At 37.3% G+C, this 25,463-nt stretch overlaps 1 protein-coding gene across 1 annotated transcript in view; it reads right to left on the reverse strand.

Annotated features, from left to right (window-relative positions):
- The window catches only part of FBN2 (fibrillin 2), a 234,020-nt gene that overhangs the window by 178,339 nt on the left and 30,218 nt on the right, over positions 1-25,463 (reverse strand). The window lies entirely within an intron of this gene.

The following is a 25,463-nucleotide window of genomic DNA, read 5'->3' on the forward strand; positions in this document are numbered from 1 at the left end:
TGCCCTGACATAGAACTTCCAGTATAACATTTAACCAGCCAGGGCGGGGCTGGTATTTCTCCTGAGAAGAGAGCAAATGCCATGTGATCCATTTAATGGGGTTTTAACTATTTGGGAGTTTTAGGGAAATGCTGAAGAGCAAAAAAGACCATAGGTCATAAGGCCTTCTAAAAGGACACAGGTAGCATCTATCATTAGATCCATTTGACTTGCAAAGGGGGAGGCCCTTCCTCTGGGACTAGCCACATGAAGAACAGCAGAGAGTCCCCAGACCCTGCTGGCAGGGGTGGTCCAGCATGGGTGGTGGTCTACACTGGTAAAGTGAATCATTCCTGGCTCTCTGGCTGGAGCCTATACCTGTTCCTCGTACATTAGGACCAGGAGAGGCTCAAGAGCAAAAGATGCCCCTGTGACCTCTCAGCAGGAAGGTTACAGTGCTACAATTGCAGCTCAGTAAAATAAAAAGGACTATATCTTACACAGCCTGCAAGTTTGTAACCGCTGGAGAAACCCAGGTAGCTTGACTGGTATAGGTATTAAGGGAATTTGCTTCATGAATAGACAAACACATATTAAAAGACTAAAGTCTTTTTTTGGTTCAAGAAAGTAAACCCTTTTAATATTCAGACTCAACCGAAGAACAGAAAAACAAACGGTCACTGTCTCAAGCTAAATTAGTTGTCTAGAAGATCAGACAGAAGAAATAGCTTACAGCAGAGAGCAAAATTTCTGAGAAATTAATATCATAAGTAAAAGATGAGACTTGGAAGACAGAGATTGAAGACAAGAATGTAAATAATATGAATTCCAAAATAAGATTTTAAAAAAACAGTAGAAAATAAAGAAATAATAGGAAAAAAAGAATTCCTAAGCTTAAGTGAAAAGTAGCTTTACATCTTTTGGTCACAGGGTGAAGTAAGTCAGAAAGAGAAAAACAAATATCGTATAATATCGCTTATATGTGGAATCTAGAAAAAGGATACAAATGAACTTATTTGCAAAGCAAAAATAGAGACACAGACATAGAGAATGGACATATGGATACCAGGGGGAAGTGAGGGTGGGATGAATTTGGAATTGGATTGACATATACACACTACTATATATAAAATAGATAACTAATGAGAACCTACTGTATAGCACAGGGAACTCTATTCAATGATCTGTGGTGACCTAAATGGGAAGGAAATCCAAATAAGAGGGAATATATGTATACATATAGCTGATTCACTTTGTCGTACAGCAGAAACTAACACAACACTGTAAAGCAACTATACTCCAATAAAAATTTAAAAAATAAAAATAAATTGCTCATAGAGTCCTAGACAAGAATAATGGGAAAAAAAGATATATTAAAAAAAGCCTCACGAAATCTCTGAATATCTGAACCTTAAGACTAAAAGGAAAAAAAAATCTTTCCATCTCTAGAAAGAAAGAACAAGCTATCTACAAAGAAGATGGACTAGCCTAGCATTAGTCTTCCCATTGTAGTATAGAGAGTTAAAATACAGTGAAACAACATTTACAGGTTATTAATTTATAATTTTTGAGAAAGGATTCTTGAAACAAAAGAGCTATATGGTAAGACAGTAGCCTAAAATAATAATGTCTGGAATTGGGGAATAGGAGAGGTACTTGCCATAATGAGGACTTGGAAATAAATTATTCCTAAGATCTCAACTTGGGACTGGGAGATGTGAACAAGTAAAATGTCTAGGAATGAGAGGAATAGGGTTTTGTTTGTTTGTTTGTTTGTTTTTTGTGGGTTTTTTGCAGTACGCGGGCCTCTCACTGTTGTGGCCTCTCCCATTGCGGAGCACAGGCTCCGGACGCGCAGGCTCAGCGGCCACGGCTCACGGGCCCAGCCGCTCCGCGGCATGTGGGATCTTCCCGGACCGGGGCACGAACCCGTGTCTCCTGCATCGGCAGGTGGACTCTCAACCGCTGCGCCACCAGGGAAGCCCCAGGAATAGGTATTTTTTAATTTCTATACCACCGAACTGTTGTAAGAGAGGAAAAGATGTTTCCATACAACAGTAATCACTAGTTTAAAGAATACAGAATTTCTTAATTAAGGAGGAAGGGCAGTGGAAGCAGAGGAGTGAAATGTAAGTGACTAAGCCAAAAATGATAGCAAAGGGGAAAAAAGGAAAACTACAAAATGTAATGACTTTTATACATAAAGTAAAATGATGGGAATAAACCAAATAAATATACTGAAATCTCAATAAACACAAACATGCTTAGTTTTTAATCAAACAAAAAATCATTTGTAGATCTTATTAAAATAACAAAATTTAGCTCTATTCTGTCTATAAGAAAACCATCAAAATGAAATGATATAAAGAGTAGAAAACAGGACAAAGAAAAACCAGGGAAAACATAAATGATATAAAGCTGAAGTAGTAATAATCAATATCAAATAGAATGGAATTCAGGCACAAAAAGCAATACCTGAGTCCAAAAAAGCATATTTACTTAAGGTTGAAAATTACAATTCATTAAGAGGATATAAGATTTATACACTAAAACTGTAATGAAATATCAATAGCAAAGTTTTAGTAAAACAAGCATAAAGTTATAAGAGGAATCTTTTCAAATCTGACAGAATAGACAAAAAATAAATAGGGATACAATCAAAAAGCTTGCCTCCATAGATGGATTTACAATTTTGTACCATATAAACAAAGAACGTGCTTTTTTTTATTATTATGGGACATTGATTAAGGTGATCAAATACTTGGTCATAAGCACACCATCATTTCAGTGAAATTCAATACAACCTCGGGGGTTACACTGAATATTTTCTCTTCCACAGTGTGAAAGTCTGAATCAGCTCCTTGCATAGGAGGATTTTAAGTAATGTGGCTGATGACATTCACCAGAAAAGAATACCTTGTGTTTTTTTTTTCTTAAAGGGATCACAACCAACTTTTTAAACTGTAGAATCTGTGACATGAAAAAGTACTTTAGAGAAAGAAACCTTAGCAGTTATAAATTTCATACCAGTGTGGTTTGTTATAATCTGTAACTGTGCTGTCCAAAACAGTAGCCACTAGCCACATATGGCTCTCTAAATTTAAACTTTATATTTAAATTAAATAAAACAAACATTCAGTTCCTCAGTCACACTAGCCACATGTCAAGCGCTTAAGAGCCACATGCGGTTAGTGGCTACCATACTGGCTGCACAAAGAACATTTCCATCAACCCAGAAAGTTCTACTGATGCACACAGGAGTAGCTGTCTCCCAACACCATGAGGAAACAGAGAATGAGACAGCCTTTGGCGTTGAGGCAAGAGTTCTTTACGGTTATGTTTGAAGCTATAAATCATTCCTATCCTTTTTCAGTGCCTACCATGAAGTTTGTGCAGTACATTATGCCCATCATTTAAAGTTATCTGTACAATAACTTTATTTGGTTGGCATAAATAGCTTTTCTATACAGATGATGACAGTAGGCTCAGATAGGTTAAAGAAAATAAAATAAAAATTAAATAAAATTGCCCAGAGTCACAAGACAGTGCATGACAAAGCCAGAATTTAAATGTCAAATGTATCTGACCCCCAAACCCATGTCCTCAAGCACCCCAATCTGCTACCTCTCAGTGGCATCATCGCTGGGGGGCAGTGTCCTGTGTTTGTTCAGTGGTTCTCACTCTGCATTAAATGCTCTTTACTGGAGACATTTATTTTTTTCCCTGGTTTTAAGACTGTAATCCTTTCATTTAGCTCATAAGTGAAGTCCAGCTTACCAAATACTTCCCTGGACACTTTGATATGCCTCCAAAGAGAACCACCATGTCTCAGATGGCTGCATGTCCAACTGGATTTAGCCTTTCCACTACTCTCAGTGAGCAAGTACTTCTCAGCTATGGAAATTCTCTTTCAGCAGGCACTCTATGGCATGATGACCCAACCAACTTCAAGTCATACCAGCAGCTTCTCTTCTGTTCTCTAAGAAGGTGGACTACGAAGAAGTATCCCTTCAATGCTAAGACAGGCTGCAGTGCTGGAACTGTAGACATTGCTGGCCAAATGCCCAAGAAGCCACACACAGTATCTATAGAAGGCGAAACACTGCTCTGCAAACTTCCAAAATAATCTGCACTATTAGGTAGGTGCTGGGCTTTGCTGCCAGCTTCCCAAAAGGTTTCCAGGCCATTCTAGAGGAGGCATAGAAAAGTATTTTGAGAACTGTATAGCATTATTTAAATTTTAATTATTTTCAATAACAACTTTTTTTTTTTTTTTTAGATTTTCTGCCCTTTTTTTTTTTTTTTTTTACATCTTTATTGGGGTATAATTGCTTTACAATGGTGTGTTAGTTTCTGCTTTATAACAAAGTGAATCAGTCATACATAAACATATGTTCCCATATGTCTTCCCTGTTGCGTCTCCCTCCCTCCCACCCTCCCTATCCCACCCCTCCAGGCTGTCACAAAGCACCGAGCCAATATCCCTGTGCCATGCGGCTGCTTCCCACTAGCTATCTACCTTACTACGTTTGTTAGTGTGTATATGCCCATGACTCTCTCTCGCCCTGTCACAGCTCACCCTTCCCCCTCCCCATAACCTCAAGTCCGTTCTCTAGGAGGTCTGCGTCTTTATTCCTGCTTTACCCCTAGGTTCTTCATGACATTTTTTGTCTTAAATTCCATATATATGTGTTAGCATACGGTATTTGTCTTTTTCTTTCTGACTTACTTCACTCTGTATGACAGACTCTAGGTCTATCCACCTCATTACAAACAGCTCAATTTCGTTTCTTTTTATGGCTGAGTAATATTCCATTGTATATATGTGCCACATCTTCTTTATCCATTCATCCGATGACAGGCACTTAGGTTGTTTCCATCTCCGGGCTATTGTAAATAGAGCTGCAATGAACATTTTGGTACATGACTCTTTTTGAATTTTGGTTTTCTCAGGGTATATGCCCAGTAGTGGGATTGCTGGGTCATATGGTAGTTCTATTTGTAGTTTTTTAAGGAACCTCCATACTGTTCTCCATAGTGGCTGAACCAATTCACATTCCCACCAGCAGTGCAAGAGTGTTCCCTTTTCTCCACACCCTCTCCAGCATTTATTGTTTCTAGATTTTTTGATGATGGCCATTCTGACTGGTGTGAGATGATAAGTAACAACTTTTAAAGATAGAACACCCTTACAGATTATCTGATCCTGTGATGAAGAGATGAGGAAATAAAGTCCAGAAAGTTTTGGCAACTAGCCCCAAGTCAAAAGGATTTGATGTGACAGCTTGAGCCTCCTGATTCATTCTCCTGCAGTATTCAACCTCAAATTAGAGGCTTACAGCCGATGGAATCTGGGGTGTCAAGGGCTTTTCATGACAAAATACACCCACTGAGTTGAGATCCAGAAATATGGTCTAACTCAATAATTTCCAAGATGTGGTCAATGGAACACCAGTTCCACAGAACATTTGGAGGATTTTGTCAAAAAAAGAATTCTGGGGCTTCCCTGGTGGCGCAGTGGCTGAGAGTCCACCTGCTGATGCAGGGGACACAGGTTCGTGCCCCGGTCCGGGAAGATCCCACATGCCGCGGAGCGGCTGGGCCCGTGAGCCATGGCCGCTGAGCCTGCGCATTCGGAGCCTGTGCTCCGCAATGGGAGAGGCCACAACAGTGAGAGGCCCGCCTACCGCAAAAAAAAAAAAAAAAAAATTCTGTGATCAAATATATTTGATTTAAAAAAAGGAAAAATGTGTGTATATGCAGGTGAGTGTGAAACTACATGATTTTCAGGAGCCCTCAGTGTACTTATGTGCATTATTAACTGCCAAGAGGAGGGTATAACAGGCAGTGCTCAAAATTTATTTGCTCATAAAATATTTTCATTCAATAGCATTCCTCGAGACTAGAGTGGGGGGCTTCCTGGGTGGTGCAGTGGTTAAGAGTCTGCCTGCCAATGCAGGGGACACGGGTTCGAGCCCTGGTCCGGGAAAATACCACATGCCGTGGAGCAACAAAGCCCATGCGCCACAACTACTGAGCCTGCGCTCTAGAGCCCACGAGCCACAACTACTGAGCCCGCACGCCACAACTACTGAAGCCCGTGTGCCTAGAGCCCGTGCTCGGCAACAAGAGAAGCCACCGCAATGAGAAGCCCGCGCACCGCAACAAAGAGTAGCCCCCAGCTCACTGTAACTAGAGAAAGCCCACACGTAGCAACGAAGACTCAACACTGCCAAAAATAAACTAGACCGGGATGAAATAAATGCACTTTGGCAAACACTTATCTAACCTTATCAAAAGATGAGTCCCTTGTCGTATTCTCAAACATGACTGCCTGGAATAGATTTAATAAAATGGTATCTTTTGTGTAATTGGCTTTCCTCCAGATGACATCACTACTACCATAAATATCATGGAGAACTACAGAAACTTATGACATGATTGTAGCATTCAAACTTTCTTAGCAGTTGCCAAACTATTGCCTAAACTGCTAATAATACTGAAATATTTATAAGTGATCATAGTTCAGAGGTTCTGTGTTTCCTTGCATTATTGTTCTATACATCAAAGATCACATCTATTCTTCTAGAGCCTAAAACCTGATGTCCCATAATCAGTGGAAAGCACACAGTCCCACATTCCTGTGTAGGATGTTGTCAGCAATGTGAGGAAATACATATATAAATAGTGATATGAACAGAGGTATAAAGTACTGTATAACTACTATAAATACATTATATACTTTTTACTGTTCTGACCATCAAAACAACACTATGACTTAGGTACTATTATTATGCCCATTTTAGGGATGAGCAAACCGAGGTACAGTGAAGTTAGGTAACTGGCCCAAGGTCACAAAGATAGTAAGTGGCTGAACCAGGAAAAAAAAAAAAAGACGTGATAAAGAGTCACACAATTAGCTTTCTCACATTTCTTTTTAAAGCAACGGATGATAATGAGATAAAGTGTGTACACTTACTCCACACAGTATTGAGGTTTTCAAGCAGTTTATCTTCTACCTTGAAACCTTCAAAGGTGAACTGTCATATTTTGGCGCTCTAGCATTATATGCATATAGAAGCACTTAACACACTAATTAAGAGCACAGGATTGCAGTCAGACAGCTCTGGATTCACAACCATTCACCTATGCTTCACAAACTACTCACCTATAGCCTTGAGTAAGTTACTTTAACTCAGTTTCCTTATTTGTAAAAATGAGTATAACAAGAGAACTTTACTTAGAGCTTACGATGTGGATGTCAGCCTGTCATGAGATAAAAACTTCCAGTACTTAACACAGTGCCTGGCTTTTAATAAATGCGCAGCTGCTGGTGGCTGTTCTCATAACTGTGGCTATTGTGGCTATTAATAAACAATTTTAGAGCACTCTCTAGTTTACAGCACACTTTTCTATGCTTTATTTCATTATGGCCAATACAGTGACATTGCAAGGTGAAGGATGAGGGAAGCAGAAAAGCCTCCATCCACCTTTGTTCCTCATAATTATACATGGATACAATTTTCCTGGATGTGAAAGCTGGAAGAAACCACTTGTATGGATAGCAGGATCCTTCCAAGAAATAATATACTTCCTCACGGAGTTATTTTCTCTATTAAAGTTCCCTCTTTCCCAAAGATCTGTTTGGAATCGAAGCCAGGTTTCACAGCCTGAAAATTAATACTGTGCAGCCAGAAATAAATTATTTTGCAAAGAGAAATACCAGACCCACATAATTTTACTCAGTGAAAAATAATCTCCCTTTTTACCTCGCCAGAAAGTACAATGGACAAATATAACAGCACAACGTTTATCCATTAATGTGGTCTGTAAAAGAAAGCACCCCTTTTGATTCCTGACTCCTAGCCATTATTCCAGCAGTACTGCTCCAGCCTGGCAACAAAAGCACCATCATCAATTTGTGATTAGCCATGACATTATCTGGTTTTCAGATTATCCATTTCTACCTGCAGCCTCTATCTCCTTGCCAGGAGACTATGCCTTGTGCCACTGAGAGCAGGCCCTCAGTAGAGAGGAATCATGGCACAGAATACAATGAGATTGTCAGCATCTGAGCTTATGGGAGAGGCTCTGACTGCCTAATGATGAAGATCAAAGAAAACTCCAGCTAAATGTCCACATGTTTCCAAACTTCGCTAACATTCCAGATACAGAAACACATCCTGACACTTAAGTAAATTTTAAAATTTCCAACCAGATGTTTGCTAGGTTAAATATGCGTCTCTGATTGACTTCAAAAATTAGAAGATTATGATTCTTATTTTATATTATCTATTTATATCTTCTGTTGCTAATTAGTAAAGGAAATCAAACTTGAAATTTCCTACTAGAAAAAAACATCTTCCTCGAGTACTCACACATTTCATATTATCTTTTTTGGTATATAATATAAGCATTGTGCTTATCAGATTTCTACTCAGTAAGCAAGTTGTTCTAATTCTTGGGTCATTACAGAATGTTTGTCATAATATATAGACAGGAAGTAATAAACCCCATAGGGTTTCCTTAATTAATCATACATTTTGAGGGCAACTAAACTGTTTAACAAAAAGGCTCTATTTTAATTCCTCATAAATTTGAATAGTTGTGATGGATTTATAGAGTTCATGAAAATCACGGTCAAAAGATATGATGAGCTATGTAGGGAAAATGTGAACATATTTGGCTCGTTCTGCCTCCAAACCTATTTCCCGTTTAGGAGAAAGCTCTATTGTGTGAGTTTTGGTGGGAGAACTGATGCAAAGGTACATATTCAGATATCTGTCTCAACAGCAGGAGGACAGGGGAGGTATCAAAGGACTAACTAGGTACTAACCAGCTAAGACCTCAGCTGATTTTTCTGCTGTCAGCTTCCCTTGCCTCTTACCTAGTCTCCAAGTTTCCTTCTCTAGACTGCCCACAGATTCTATATCTACCCTTTCAATTACATACAATTTGTTATTATTTTTAATTAAATGAGCCAAATTTGGTTTTTGTGTTTTGCAGTTAAGACCTCTAACTGTTTCAGGTAGCATGCTATTCATTGTAGAAAATACTAAAGAAAGTTAAATATGTTAACTAAAACTTAAGACTCCACATAATTTTTTCCATCTGTACTCTTGAAGGTAGGATGTAAAGTTCAAGGGCAGCTATCATTCTTTGCAGGGACATCCCTGTTCTGATTAGAATTTTAGAACATTGCTATATTAATAATATGCCCTGGAGCTCCAAATTTTTAATCATTCCCATGTCACCTGCAAATATTAATAATTAAGATATTTAAATGATGCTTAACCTTTAAAAGGTACACATGCTTGTTTTAGTAAAGATCCTTCAAAATCATTATAATGTGAAAATCTGCTCTTGTCTAATTTATAATAACTTGCCAAGGTGTGGAAACAGCTAAGAGGTTTTTAAAAGACATGAACAAGAAATTAGACAGGCTGCACTGATTTAGGGTTGACAAGAATAAAAAGCACTTTATGAAAGGTGACATCCAACAAGCTATGGAGAGAAGGAATACCAGCTGAAAATGAGATCCAGCCTTTTGGAAAAACTACCTGGGACCGGCTAACTCTTTAACTTATCTTGGAAGAGACTCACAGTCCCTAAGCAATCTGTTACCTTTGGGGCAGCAGACTTAAAGTCTGCCTGTTTCCAAGTTCTGAATTTTTACTAATTCTATGTTACAATTTTAATGAACAACCCAAGACAGGTAAGTCTGTGGGATACATAAAGTATAATGACTTTGAACCCGTAAAAGTTTCCCAAGCATTGAAAAATAAGTTGCCTGGGGGAAAAGACCTCAGAAGATATTAATATTTTGTATGAATCGATGGTTCTTAAAACATTTTATTTTAACTGATAATAGCTGGAAAAATTTTTAAGTGTATAGTAATTTTCTTCAATAATATAATTCTTTTTATAGAGTAGATGAATCTGGTTGCCAGTAGAGGCTACTTAACAGCATTTCAATCCTTCTGCTGTGTATGTCTTGACTGCTATGAGTAATATTTCCACCATATATGTGATGGAAGCCTGTAAGTGATTGGGCTGTCTAATGTACTCCCAGAAACTGAACTGCATATGGAATGGGCAAGGCGGAGGGGTGTGAGAAAAACTAATTGTTTAATGTAAAACTTCGTTCAATTTTTATTTTTGTATTTTCATAGAATTACAGCTTTTTTCATGCCGTTGTATTATCTATACTTGAGCACATTCATGCTTGTTCATATTCTCTCTCTTTACGTATGTATTCTAGGTCCTTTAAGTTACTATAACTTAAGCATTAAGCAGATACAGAATATTAGATATTTTAGTATACCTATATATTAGATACTTTTAAGCAGAAATCATAAAAGAAATTAGTAAAAGAGAATTAGTTAAAACTAAAATCTTCTATATAAGAAAAATCACCATAACCAAAAATTCAAAAGCAAACAACAGTCTAAGAGCAGATAGCTGAGCCATATAAATATAAAAATAAATAAATAAATATAAATATATATATACACGCACACATATATAGACATTAATTCTGTTTATGGTTTATGTAGGTATGACATATGTACATGTACATATACATATATATATCTATATGCCATAAACAAAGGATTAATATCCAGAATATATGAAGAAGGCATGCAAATCAAAAAGTAAAGATGAACACCTCTAGAAAGATAGAGAAAAATATTAATAAACAACTCACAGAAGAGAATACAAATGGTTGATAAATAATGAAAAGATATGCAAACATCCTGAGAGAAACAAAATTAAAATGAGGTATAATTGGACACACAGCAGACAGGGCAAAAAATGTGGCAAGCACTGTTCCAAGCATCTTGCATATTTTGTGTTGTTTAGTCCTCATGAAAACTTTACAAGGTATGGCTATTATTACCCTCATTTTCCAGAAGAGCAAAGTGAGGTACAGAGAGTTTGGGTCAATAAGCTAGTGAGTGGTAGTCCACGCAGCCCAGCTTCTTAACTTGACAACACAAAGTATTGGATAATACTGGATAAGACAACTCTGGCTAAGAAAGGACCATGTTCATGGTCAAGTGAACTGTTGTGGAGAGAAGTCTAACAATGCGTGACAAGCTGAAGATGCATACATCCAATCTTGTTTAGTCAAGAGAAACTCTTACATACATGCACAAGGAAACACTTTAAAAGAAGTTCATCGTAGCACTTTTTAATTAGGAAAAATGAGAAAGAATCTGAATGTTTATCAGTGAAAGAATGAATAAGTAAACTGCTTTACAGTTATACAAATGGAATACTGCAGAATAGTTTAAATGAATAAACTAGTTCTGTATGTATTAACATGGGAAGATCTCAACAATAATGTTCAATGAAAATAAGTTAAAGGATACATGGAGTCTGATAGCATTTATGTTCATTAAAAATGTAAAACAATGATATATATATAATTTGTGGAAACACTAAATGTAGTAAATGTATAAAGTGAATGGAGTAAATACACTATAAATTATGACAGTGATTACCTCTGGAAAAGCAGGAGAGAGGAAAAAAAAGAACAAAGGGGATTTCAGTTTACCTGTAAAGATGTATTTCTTTTATAAAAGAGAGGGAGAAAGAGCAAGAAGTGATTTGAAGCAATGTTTTTAAAGTTAGTTTTCTTTTCATTTGGTGGTATGCACATGGAAGATTTCTTGAAATGTCTTTTGTTATATTCCAGACTTTAAAATTTTTCCATAGTATTACACTTAAAAAGATCACTTAATTAAGAACAGAGCATTCCTGAGTGATTAGACAGAATTATGTCCAATTGCCAGGACTAAATCAAACTTATCATTTAAGTACAGAATTTATTTAGAGGCATTTCTCAGAGTTTATTTAACTGCAAGAGATCAGACATATCTCACTAATGCCCATATATAAAAATAACTTTAGGGTTAGAATGTTATGTTATCTGCCCTATATTCTTTTACCCTACAATTTTAATACTTAGACTTCTCTTCTGAGGGCTATCAGAGACAAGGCAAGCCATAGAAGAGAAAAACACAGTTGTTCTTATAAACCCAGAAGACATAACATCAAATGCAAGTCTTCTTAAGAAAAATTAGCATATCATGATTTTTTATTCCACACAACTGTACACCTACCATAAATGGAGTACAATAGGAAAAACTTTCACAATCTCAAGATAACCCTGCTGACAATGAATGAAAAAGTTAAAGTAAATGATAAACAATTAGGAAAAATATTTCCTAAGTGGAAAAATAATTGGTCACTATTACCACATTAGTATTTTTAATGGAAGACAGATAATTTTTCAAAACAATGACTCTCCTAAACAATATTTAATCATATAAAAAATTATTGTTGTGGTGCAGTGGTTGAGAATCTGCCTGCCTATGCAGGGGACATGGGTTCGAGCCCTGGTCTGGGAGGATCCCACATGCCACGGAGCAACTGGGCCCGTGAGCCACAACTACTGAGCCTGCGCGTCTGGAGCCTGTGCTCCGCAACAAGGGAGGCCATGATAGTGAGAGGCCCGCACACTGCAATGAAGAGTGGCCCCCACTCGCCGCAACTAGAGAAAGCCCTTGCACAGAAACAAAGACCCAACACAGTCAAAAATAAATAAATTTATTTTAAAAAATTTATTGTTCACAATACTCCACTTCCATTGTTCTTTTATCTTCAAAACACTCACCTCTTTCTTATTTCAGGGCTTTTTCCCATGCAATCTCCTTTTCCAAGAACTTTATTCCTTCAGTTCTTAAAATGGCTAGTTCCTTTTCATCCTTAAGGCCTGTGCAAGTCACTAGTACCGCTCATCAAAATCCAATTTTTCTCTCTTTTCAGGCACATAGAAAACTGTATATATCTGTATTTTAAAAAATTAGGCGTTGCCATGTCATGTGACCTTTTCTGGCCAATCATATAACAGATATCACTTTCAGACAAAAGCCTTTAAGGGCCAGTCTTCAAGTCATCATATCTTCCTTCTTTGCTCTGGTGACCATGGAGACATGTTGAGACAGAGTCTCCTTCACTCTGAATCCCTGAGTAACTATGATGAACAAAGTTCCCCTGATACCTCATACTGGACACTTGGTTACATAGGGTGAAAAGAAATTAACCTTTGTTTACTAAGTAAATAAACCACAGAGACTTTAAGGTTGTTACAGTAACATAACCTAGGCCATCCTGACTAATCCAAGGTCTCAAATTAAATGGCATCTCTAAAGAGTGGAATTTCTTACACGATCATTGAAATTGCTTTAATCCATTATCTCAGGAAACATTTTGTTTCCTTCAGAGCATTTATCACAATATATTTTTAACTGTATTTTTTTTTCCAAACAGACTGTAAGCACCATACAAAAGGGATTTTAAATGTCTTGGTTATAGTGGTTTCCCTAGTACCTAGCACAGTGACTAGTAGATAATACCTTCTTAGTAAATACTTCCTAAATGAATAAATGTTTCACTTTATTTTATTTAAAATAATGTTATGTACTTTACAAATTTTGATACACAGTTAACATGCTTGGGCAAGAAATTCCAATGACAACAAAGGTTAAAATGCACAAGAACTTCTCACAACACATATGAAAGTTCTGAATTTGCATATCCTATTACTTACAAGCTATTTTACCTTTGGGACACCACTGCTCCAATTTAGACAACATCAATTAGAGAAAACTTCTTGATTTATCAATAATAATAATAATAATAATTCCAGTTAAACTCAGATGCAGTTCATGTAAACAGAGTGTAGACTTAAACTTAACCAACATATTAAAAAGTCATAAAAGTTACAAGGATGACATTTTATTGAAGTTGTAAAGAACACATATACTCTGCTGGAGCCCTTACTCTCCTGCTAGAAATTTAATAAACGTTTCAGTCATATTTATGACCATTTCATTTTCCACATATCTTTTGTGGCCAGGATAAAACCTTAGGAGTTCATGCTTCAATAAACTCAGACTCAAGAATCTATTACAAAAATGAATTTTAGGCTGGCATCCACTGAAGCCCTAAATCTTCTCATTCAACTGCCAGGATGTAAGGTAAAAATGGTTGCTGTACTAACAGTCTTTGTCAGCTGCCATACTTTTGCCAGTGACTGTCAAGCATGGATTGTTGGTAAGCTGCAATCTATCATAAATTTTCTGGGAGATTTTAACATGCCTGGAGGTCTCAACTCAGTAACATTTCAAGGTCTAGCTTCAGACAAGGCAAGATGCCACTGATAGGAAGCAAGTTTAGACTAAATATGGTAAAAATGAACATTTCTATACAATCATGCTAGATCAGAGTCAATAATGGCAATTATACCTGTGGCAGTTTAGCTGGATTTGTACTCATTAATAAGTATTTGACCAAGATAGCCCATGAAACACTTGATAAAATTTTATTTGGAATATTTGTTCTCATACATTTAGCTATATTTTCCCCTGATTTGGATTTTAAATGCTTTTATACTCTTGTTTTCATATTCTTCCATTTAAAACATTTTTTTTCTTTTTATACTACATAAGAAATGGTTAATGCACTCAGGCGATGCATCTCTCTAATACCATAATGAAGTTAAAAACTCTGGCTTTCTAGTAAATGTGTTTGTATCTATGCCTTGTAATCATGATTGATAAATAACAGATGAATTCATTTCTAAAAGGAAAATAATTATGGTTCTTAATAATAAAAATAGTAGCAAACTTACTCCTATACTCAATAGACACTTGAGGAAACAAAGTTTCTATGAGGGTAGGTACTATGTCCAAAGCAATACAGCAGCATAAAAAACAATAAATGTGTGTGTGTTATTAGTTATAATGCATGACCGGGAGAACGATATAGTATACAGACTAGCAGTATAGCAGAGAGAATACACATTAGAGTCAGAAAGACCTGGGTTCAATCTCAGTGCCAACATTTACTAGCTTCCTGACACTAATTTATTGAAAAAATTCATGGGAAGAGTCTTTCTACATAGTAGGTGCTCATTAAAAAATAGCTATTTATCATAACATTATTTAAACATGACTCCAATAATTTTCCGTTAATCGTCAGCATTGCCCAAGCATTGTATGATAAACATGCATTATTTCTACAAACAGAAAAAATAAATCATATAAAAAAGTAATTTTATAATGTTGACAATTTGAGATTAGAGCCATACCCAGATCAAGTATTAAAAAGGAAAGCTGACCAATTTCATATCAATTTTATTTCAACATATGTTAGCTGTATTGATGGTGAGAAAGGCTTGTGAAAAAGAAATAAGTATTGGTCAGGAGAACTTTCACTGGCATTTCTACTGAAGACAAAACCAACAAGGTTGGGATTAATCATGGAAACCTCAGCAAATGCAAAAAGAAACAAAATAAGAGAATAATAAAAATCTCCAACCTTTTCCTTAAAATTCCACAACTTATTCTCTTAAACAGAAACTGGAAAACCAGAGTTTACTCCTTCATACTTGCATATATTGTATATACTGTGAAGTGGAGATATCAATGCTAGTGCCCACATGGAGACATGAAGTACAGAGAATAATGCAGTGCAATCACATGGGTTGTGTATACATGTCCTTGCCACTCTCTCACTTCATCCCAGCTTAAATATACACTACCAAATGTAAAATAGACAGCTAGTGGGAAACAGCCACAGAGCACAAGATCAGCTCGGTGTTTTGTGTCCACCTAGAGGGGTGGGATAGGGAGGGTGGGAGGGAGACGCAAGAGGTAGGAGATATGAGGATATATGTATGCATATAGCTAATTCACTTTGTTATAAAGCAGAAACTAACACACCCTTGTAAAGCAATTATACTCCAATAAAGATGTTTAAAAAAATCACATGGGTTTATGTAGCCAGGGGACACGCATCATTTTTAAGTTCACTCATCTAAATCCAGATATGCAAGTTTACATTAACAGTAACAAGTATATGAAAAATAAATAGCAAGTTTTCTACTTCACTGATTACTGGCTTTTATGAAAAACAAACAGGTTACTCATCAATTCCTTAACCACTAATGCAGAAATCTTGGAATGCACTTTTTCCTTCCAAGTACAGAGTGCTCCTGAGTTTTTCCTGATCTATTTCCATATTGATTTGGAAATAGATTTGATCCAATACTGAGAAAAACCTTCACCATATGTAATTTCTTCAAATGTTTAACTGATGAGGATAACACCCTACATCCAAAGAAAATGGTAACATGAGATAGACAGAGATAAACTCCCGTTATAAATTTTGAGTTAAGAAAAGAAGGAGAAAATTGTCTTCAAAAAAAAGGAAAGGCCTTTTTTTTTGAAAGGATACACAGAGTCTGTACTAGTTTTTTTTTAACATCTTTATTGGAGTATAATTGCTTTACAATGGTGTGTTAGTTTCTGCTGTATAACAAAGTGAATCAGCTATACATATACATATATCCCCATATCTCCTCCCTCTTGCATCTCCCTCCCACCCTCCCCATCCCACCCCTCTAGGTGCTCACAAAGCACAGAGCTGATCTCCCTGTGCTATGCAGCCGCTTCCCACTAGCTATCTGTTTTACATTTGGAAGTGTATATATGTCCATGCCACTGTCTCACTTTGTCCCAGCTTACACTTACCCCTCCCTGTGTCCTCAAGTCCATTCTCTACGTTTGCGTCTTTATTCCTGTCCTGCCCCTAGGTTCTTCAGACCTTTTTTTTTTTAGATTCCATATATATGTGTTACCATATGGTATTTGTTTTTCTCCTTCTGACTTACTTCACTCTATATGACAGTTTCTAGGTCCATCCACCCCACTACAAATAACTCAATTTCATTTCTTTTTATGGCTGAGTAATATTCCATTGTATCTATGTGCCACATCTCCTTTATCCATTCATCTGTCCATGGACACTTAGGTTGCTTCTATGTCCTGGCTATTGTAAATAGAGCTGCAATGAACATTGTGGTACATGACTCTTTTTGAATTATGGTTTTCTCAGGGTATATGCTCAGTAGTGGGATTTCTGGGTCGAATGGTAGTTCTATTTTTAGTTTTTTAAGGAACTTCCATACTGTTCTCCATAGTGGCTGTATCAATTTACATTCCCACTAACAGTGCAAGAGGGTTCCCTTGTCTCCACACCCTCTCCAGCATTTATTGTTTCTAGATTTTTTGATGATGGCCATTCTGACTGGTGTGAGATGATATCTCATTGTAGTTTTGATTTGCATTTCTCTAATGATTAGTGATGTTGACCATCCTTTCATGTGTTTGTTGGCAATCTGTATATCTTCTTTGGGGAAATGTCTATTTAGGTCTTCTGCCCATTTTTAGATTGGGTTGTTTGTTTTTTTGATATTGAGCTGCATGAGCTGCTTGTATATTTTGGAGATTAATCCTTTGTCAGTTGCTTCATTTGCAAATATTTTCTCCCATTCTGAGGGCTGTCCTTTCATCTTGTTTATGGTTTCCTTTGCTGTGCAAAAGCTTTTAAGTTTCATTAGGTCCCACTTGTTTATTTTTGTTTTTATTTCCATTTCTCTAGGAGGTGGGTCAAAAAGGATCTTGCTGTGATTTATGTCATAGAGTGTTCTGCCTATGTTTTCCTCTAAGAGTTTGACAGTTTCTGGCCTTAGATTTAGGTCTTTAATCCATTTTGAGCTTATTTTTGTGTATGGTGTTAGGGAGTGATCTAATCTCATACTTTTACATGTACATGTCCAGTTTTCCCAGCACCACTTATTGAAGAGGCTGTCCTTTCTCCACTGTACATCCTGCCTCCTATATCAAAGATAAGGTGACCATATGTGTGTGGGTTTATCTCTGGGTTTTCTATCCTGTTCCATTGATCTATCTTTCTGTTTTTGTGCCAGTACCATACGTCTTGATCACTGTAGCTTTGTAGAATAGTCTGAAGTCAGGGAGCCTGATTCCTCCAGCTCCGTTTTTCCTTTTCAGGATTGCTTTGGCTGTTCGGGGTCTTTTGTGTTTCCATACAAACTGTGAAATATTTTGTTCTAGTTCTGTGAAAAATGTCAGTGGTAGTTTGATAGGGATTGCATTGAATCTGTACATTGCTTTGGGTAGTACAGTCATTTTCACAATGTTGATTCTTCCAATCCAAGAACATGGTATATCTCTCCATCTGTTTGTATCATCTTTAATTTCTTTCATCAGTGTCCTGCAGTTTTCTGCATACAGGTCTTTTGTCTCCTTAGGTAGGTTGATTCCTAAGTATTTTATTCTTTTTGTTGCAATGGTAAATGGGAGTGTTTCCTTAATTTCTCTTTCAGATTTTTCATCATTAGTGTATAGGAATGTCAGAGATTTCTGTGCATTAATTTTGCATCCTGTTACTTTACCAAATTCATTGATTAGCTCTAGTAGTTTCCTGGTAGCATCTTTAGGATTCTCTATGTATAGTATCATGTCATCTGAAAACAGTGACAGCTTTACTTCTTCTTTTCCAATTTGGATTCCTTTTATTTCCTTTTCTTCTCTGATTGCTGTGGCTAAAACTTCCAAAACTATGTTGAATAAGAGTGGTGAGAGTGGGCAACCTTGTCTTGTTCCTGATCTTAGTGGAAATGGTTTCAGTTTTTCACCACTGAGAACAATGTTGGCTGTGGGTTTGTCATATATGGCCTTTATTATGTTGAGGTAAGTTCCCTCTATGCCTACTTTCTGGAGGGTTTTTATCATAAATGGGTGTCCTAGTTTTAAAACTGACTTTTACAAGTTTGAATAACCTTTAAAAAGGTCCCTTTCTAAAATATACTTGGAATTTTCTTAAGAAGACACTTGATTTTTCTGCAATGCAATCAAATGTTCTCAGGACACTGAAAACCATGCTCCAAGCAGTGAGACTTTGAGATTCTACAATTTACTGAGAACAAAAGCAGGTTATTGGTAAAAGTACTGCTGGCATGCTTCCTTGCAAGATCGGGTGGTAACAGAGCTTAGGGAATAATCCTATTCTGTCCACACAGGAACTGGAGCAAGGGAAGACTGCTAGAGCTACCATGTCACAATGCTACCAGAGCCAAGTACAAGCCACAAGCCTAATGATTTTGGCAGAATACTGGCATTTATGTCATAGATAATCTTCTTACTCTTTAACAGAGCCAAAATTATTTCTTCCAAAATGGTTCCAATATCCAAAGAGGGTAATTTTCTAATGTTAAACAAACACAGTGGGGAAAATGCAGCAACAATAACAAATCAAGAAAAAGCCCACCTAGATGAATAAAGAAATTTTGCCACCAGTTTTAAAAGTTAAAAAACCAATCTCTGAATGATGAGCATTTTTTTTCCTCAACCTGATTCTAATTAAATGATACTAATTCAATTCTATTGAGGGCATTGATGCCAAGTTTTTAGAAATATTCTTTTGAGCCATTCCCTCCTTGTCACAATCCCTTCTAATAAACACCATGATCACTTTGAATTTTGATCTATGACCTACGAATTCTCTGAAGAATTTGAATTTGAATGAAGTTTCTCCTCTCCTAATACCAGTTAAAGGTATTGAGATTTATGCCTAAATGACAGTCAACGTTTTCCCCCCATCTCATTTTGTCAAACTCAGAAATACTCAGAGACTTAAAACGGCTGTTTTTGAAAATATTTTTTAACAGTTACGGTTGTTAAAAAATAATGTTGGGGGGCTTCCCTGGTGGCACAGTGGTAGAGAGTCCGCCTGCCGATGCAGGGGACACGGGTTCGTGCCCCGGTCTGGGAAGATCCCACATGCCGCAGAGCGGCTGGGCCCGTGGGCCATGGCCACTGAGCCTGCGCGTCCGGAACCTGTGCTCCGCAACGGGAGACACCACAACAGTCAGAGGCCCGCGTACTGCAAAAATAAAAAATAGAAATAAAAAAATAATGTTGGGGACCAGATTAACAGAGCTCTTCATGCTGCCATTCTCTTCTTGTGCATTCTATGTAGAGAAATTTGTCTTTTTAATATTTTATTTTCTAATTCATCAACTTTCTTCCTTTCTGGCCACTTTTTAAAGAAAGCAACTTTATCCATTAAATATTGTTATTCCCTCTCTGATTCTTTTCTTGGGCTAGTTCCTTCCTTTCAGCAATGTTACTCCATCCTTACGCTTTACTTTTCACCTATTCTTCTGAAATCAGACCATTTTTGCTAATGTTTACTGGACAAAGCTGTCTGACTGTCCCATGGGTGTCTTAGGTATGACATGCCTTACCCTGAACCTGCTGTCATTTCCTAGAACTCTGGTTTTCTCTCTGTGATCATCACATCAGATAAGGTCATCAGCATTCACACAGTCATCCAAGCTAAAACCCTTACAGTAATTCTTGACACTTCTCACTCCAGCCCCAGATCTGTCACTAAGTCTTGTCCATTCTGCTTAGGAAATGTCACTGGAATGCATAGCCTCCCCTTCAGTACAACTCTGATTACTTAGTTCAGGCCCCCTTTCTCCTAGACCATTTCAGCAGCCATCTTTCTTTCAGTGTCATTTGCCTTCAGAGTTTATTTTCTTCCACGTCTAAGTTAAAATTTCCTAAAGTACAAACCAAACAAAATATTTTTGCTGGCTTCCTGTTAGTATATGATAAAGTCCACGTTTCTTAACTTGACATAGAAGGCCCTTTTTGTATGACTGCACACCATTAATGTTTCTGAACCTTAGGCTGTAAGTGAGGATACTACTCTTTAGAGGAGTTGTGAGGTTTCAATGACATGATGCATGTCAAGTGTTTACCCAGTTCCTGAAAAGTTAGCTGTTATTTTTATCATTATTACCTTTTTCCTTCATAACTGATAAATTCCTCAACCTCCCATCCCCAAATTATACTCCACTCTAGCCGTGGTGGACCAATTCTCTTCCCAAACATGCCCTTCCTTTTCATCTTGTGTCTCTGTACTTCATGCTCTCTCTGCCTAGATTTCCCACCATAAAACTTAATGGCTAGAACTCAGAGTTGAGAGATAGTCCCCTCTTTCTTATCCTCCTACCTTATTTACTATATACTCTATACAGTGTATACACATTACTATATACATTGTAAATACTGGCAGCTGCCCCTTCTGTATAGATATAATAGTTCTTGACTGAGAACTGAGAGGAAGAGGGAGCCCCATTTCATGGGCCATACCTGCTTGGATTGGAGCTTCCATTACACTGCACTGAGGGGTGGGGAAGGAGGAAGCAAGTCATGGCTCAAGTGACACAGACCCTTGTTGTTTTTACCTAGATTTAATAGGTCTTCTTGAATAAGTGTGTCTTTGTTTCCTTGACTCTCATAAGACACTTCAAAAGGCAGGAATGCAAGGGAACTTCCTCAACCTTTTATGACAACAGGTAACCTGTTGCAGGCCATCTACAAAAAACCCGCAGCTACATCATACTTAAGGGTGAAAGACTGGTTGCTTTCTTTTTCCTTAACATCAGGAATAGGACAAGGGTGTCTGCTCTTGCCAATTCTATTCAGCACTGTAGTGGAGGTTCTAGTCAGTGCAATTAGGCAAGAAAAGGAAATAAAAGGAATGCATATTAGAAAGAAAGACATAAAACTATCTCCATTTGTAGATGACAAGATCTCATGTATATATAAAATTCTAAATTATCCACTAAAAAATTAATACGTTCCTCAAGGTTGCAGAATACAAGATCATTACACAAAAATCAACTGTATTTCTACACACTAGCAATGAAAAATTAAAAAGTGAAATTAAGAAAACAAATCCATTTACAATAGCCTCAAAAAATAAAATACTTAGGAATAAATTTAACAAAATTTGACACAAGAAGTATAAAAATCATACTTCAAAACTACAAAGCATTGTTAGAATTAAAGAAGATATAAGTAAATAAAAAGATATTCCATAAAATAAAGGAGAAACAAGAACAAATTAAGCAATTATTTTAATACATTTTGGGATACCCTTTCCTAAATGTCTTCAACAAATGGGAGTAAGGTAGGGAAGGAGATTCCTTGCTTTATCTTACGCTAATAATCAGCCTGATGGGAAGGATTTCTAGGGCAGCCTGACGTCAACACCTAGAACACCAAACACCATGCACAAAAACTTAACATATGACATGTGTGCATGTGTTATGGATGAAGACACTCAAGAAATTCCAGATTCTCAGAGATTTGTGGGCCAGATTTCCTTGGAACTGTGAGTGGAATTTCCTAGATTTGGTTTGGTAATCACCATAAATCTAATCCAAAATGAATGAGGAATAAAGCAGAGGGTCAGATAGTTCACTCCAAACTTTCATAAATGCCCTGAGTCAGGAACTACTATGCTTACTAGTTAAGTAACTACTGTGTTCAAGCTTTTGCTTTAGTGTCATCCTAACAGGCAATAAGATAGTCTGTGACATCCAGAGCCACTCTGTACAGAACAAGGTCACTGCAGTCCCCAGACAGCATAATTCAAAGCACAGTAATCTAGAATTCTGCATTTATTACTGCAAATTTCTTTCAGTACAGTGTTCAGAGAAAGAGATATGTTTTCTAGTTCATTATTATGTCTTTGGGCTAGCAAACAGGGTTAGAGCTATATTTCAAGATCCTTTGTAATGTGATATTTACAATAAGTAACACAATCCCCTAAAAGCTTTTAATTGAATGATTGGATGTACATGTTTCATAATTCTAGTAATTAAATAACAGAAAGTATTTTTAGGCATTTTTACCAAGCAATGTACCAAGTTCTTTATATATTGGAGTATACCTTGTGGACTAACCCATAATGCAGAGCTCCTTACTCCTAGACCAATCTCTACCTTTCCAGCATTCATCAGCACCAAACTGGCCATGCAGCTAGCACCTAAGGAAGAGGATAAGACCTAAGAAAGTCCTGTTAGGAAGGAAAAGCAAAAGGAAAGGCTGACCCCTCTGTGCTGAGGAGTACTGTCAGAGGCAGGCTGGAGAAGCACAGCATGAGAAGTCCAGGGCGGGGACAGTGTGTTAGGTACAGTGAGGGGAATGCAGAGGGCACAATACATCGGCCTTCTTTTGGGACTCCAGGAAGAGGTCACCTCACAAATCCACAGCAATCTGAGGATAACCAAAATGGCTCCTGCACGGCCCCACAAGGACCCTGAAATTACTGGAGGATTTGGCCAGGATGTTTGCAAAATCCTACACTCGTGATCATACCTAACAGATAAGCAAAAACCCTTCAAACATCTTGCCGCAGAGTTGTAGATTTAACTGGGATTCCCTAAAGTCCTTTCCTCACCCCCTCAGCTCCTTGGCCATTATCTGCTCAGCTGCTCTTTCATCTTGTCTGGTTCCGGCTCTAGGTTTTTTCCTGAAGTGCCCTGTGCCTGAAAAATGTTGCCTGGTATTCCCCGGCCCTAGTCAAGCCCTCCAAACTGTCTGTTTATCAAACAGCATTTCAGATACCACCTCCTTCACAAATCATTCTTTACAATTACAAGTAAGAGATCAAGTTCCTTGTCTCCCACTCAAATACAGGGACAGTAAACTATACTTTCTTAGTTTTGCACAGTCATAAGCAACAGGAAGTACACAGTTGTGTAGTGAGAAATAAATACTTATAAATGCCAGTAATTATTTTTAAAAGAGGAAATATTATAACGTATAATACAAAAAGTATGTGATGTGTCTCTTTGTACATCTCAGTATAATCTACACTACTATAATCTCACTATGATCTACAAAACTATCATGTTATCATTGAATAAGCTACAGAGTTTAAGCAAGATAATGATGTCATAAGGTTGCTTCAAACAAGTGAGATTTTCCTTAAAAAAGACCTAGATAATGGTTTCCATTTTCTACTTATGATTTTTAAGGTATATTGGGTTTATTTTTTAGTTTACCACACAGTAACCAAGCCAAGATTATAAACATTATAATTGAAGCCATTTTAAACATTGTTGACTCAATCTTGCCCCCTGCAGGGAGTGTTAACATCTTACTGAGGTCACTGAGATTTAAAAATTTGTGAAATGGAGAAAACTTTAAAGTTGACTCTTTTCAAATCCAATTTTGCCACATCAGAGAGAGGGAAAGCCTATTCCAATATTGTTAAAACATTATAAATCTGTTCAAAATAACCCGATAGTAAGTTTTATTCAGAGTGGCTTCATTTGGGGCTCTAAATGCAAAAACTGAGTTGTTGATAAAATCTTGACTATATTTTTATAAATGATTTCTCAGACTTGTCATAAGAATATTCTGGGTTATTCTGTAACTACCTCATGCTAGCAGTGTTCTACAAACTTCGCCTTCCAGTGGAATTACTTTGGGAGCTTTAAGAAATAAATGCTGATGCTTGAGTGTGGGTCCCATTGTTCAAGATTCTTAATGTAATTGATCTGGATGAAGCCTGGGTGTCAGGATTTTAAATCCTCCCTGGAAATGTTAATATGCCACGATGGTTGAAATTCATTGAATTTGGAGCACTAAATTTGAGTCTCCAAGGTATAGGCGTAGGAATCAATATTTTGGAACAAAAAAACTCCAGGTGATTCTTATTACCAACAAAGATAGTTAAACAGTGATCTAGCCCAGTGTCCTCACATTTCAAACAAGAAATTACTCATGAATTGACTTGCTTAAGAGCACAGTTAAGGGGTTCCCTGGTGGCGCAGTGGTTGAGAGTCCGCCTGCCGATGCAGGGGACAGGGGTTCGTGCCCCGGTCCGGGAAGATCCCACATGCCGCGGAGCGGCTAGACCCGTGAGCCATGGACGCTGAGCCTGCGCATGCGTCCGGAGTCTGTGCTTCGCAACGGGAGAGGCCACAACAGTGAGAGGCCCGCGTACCGCAAAAAAACAAAAAAAAGAGAGCACCGTTAATCTGTCAAATTCTAATTAAAATCTCTCTGTGACAATCAGAACTTAATTCTTTTTTCTTAAGATGAAAACAGTCATGTTCAAAATTTGGAATGTGCCTTGTATGCTATTTCTAAGTCAGATTAAGACATTCACATTCAGCTTTGTCCATATGGAAGAATTTTGCATGCATTAAACCATGACATTAAGTATGGTCATGGGAAACACAGTCTTTAATCCACAGAAGATGAGGCACCCATAGAACCAGTGTTTCTTGGTACAATAATGTGCACTTAATAAGCCACCACAATCTTACTTGTAAATGTCAACTGCAATATCACAAATCATATCATCTTCTATCAGAAACCCCTATAACCTGGCTTTCCGTGTGACTTTAGATGGATTTCAGATCAAAAACTTGTAAATGTGATATCAACTTCCTGGCAAACACAGGAGATTGAAACCATATCATAGAATCTCCCTTTCCCACTGCTAATATAAACAGCAACAAAAAAGGTAAAATCTAACAAAAAATTTCACTCTCAGCACCTAAAGTAGGAAATAGGCACAAACTCCTGCTGTAATATTTGAAAATGGCAGCCAAGGAATGAAATAGGAGACTGCTCCTCCAAATAATACAGGGAATGAGAATGATTCATCAATATCCTATGAAGTCTCACTAATTCTCCCTGGAGAGCTAGTGTGGGTTCAGCTTATGGAGA

Source organism: Tursiops truncatus, chromosome 3, assembly GCF_011762595.2.
Source record: "Tursiops truncatus isolate mTurTru1 chromosome 3, mTurTru1.mat.Y, whole genome shotgun sequence".
NCBI classification, from domain to species: Eukaryota; Metazoa; Chordata; class Mammalia; order Artiodactyla; family Delphinidae; genus Tursiops; species Tursiops truncatus.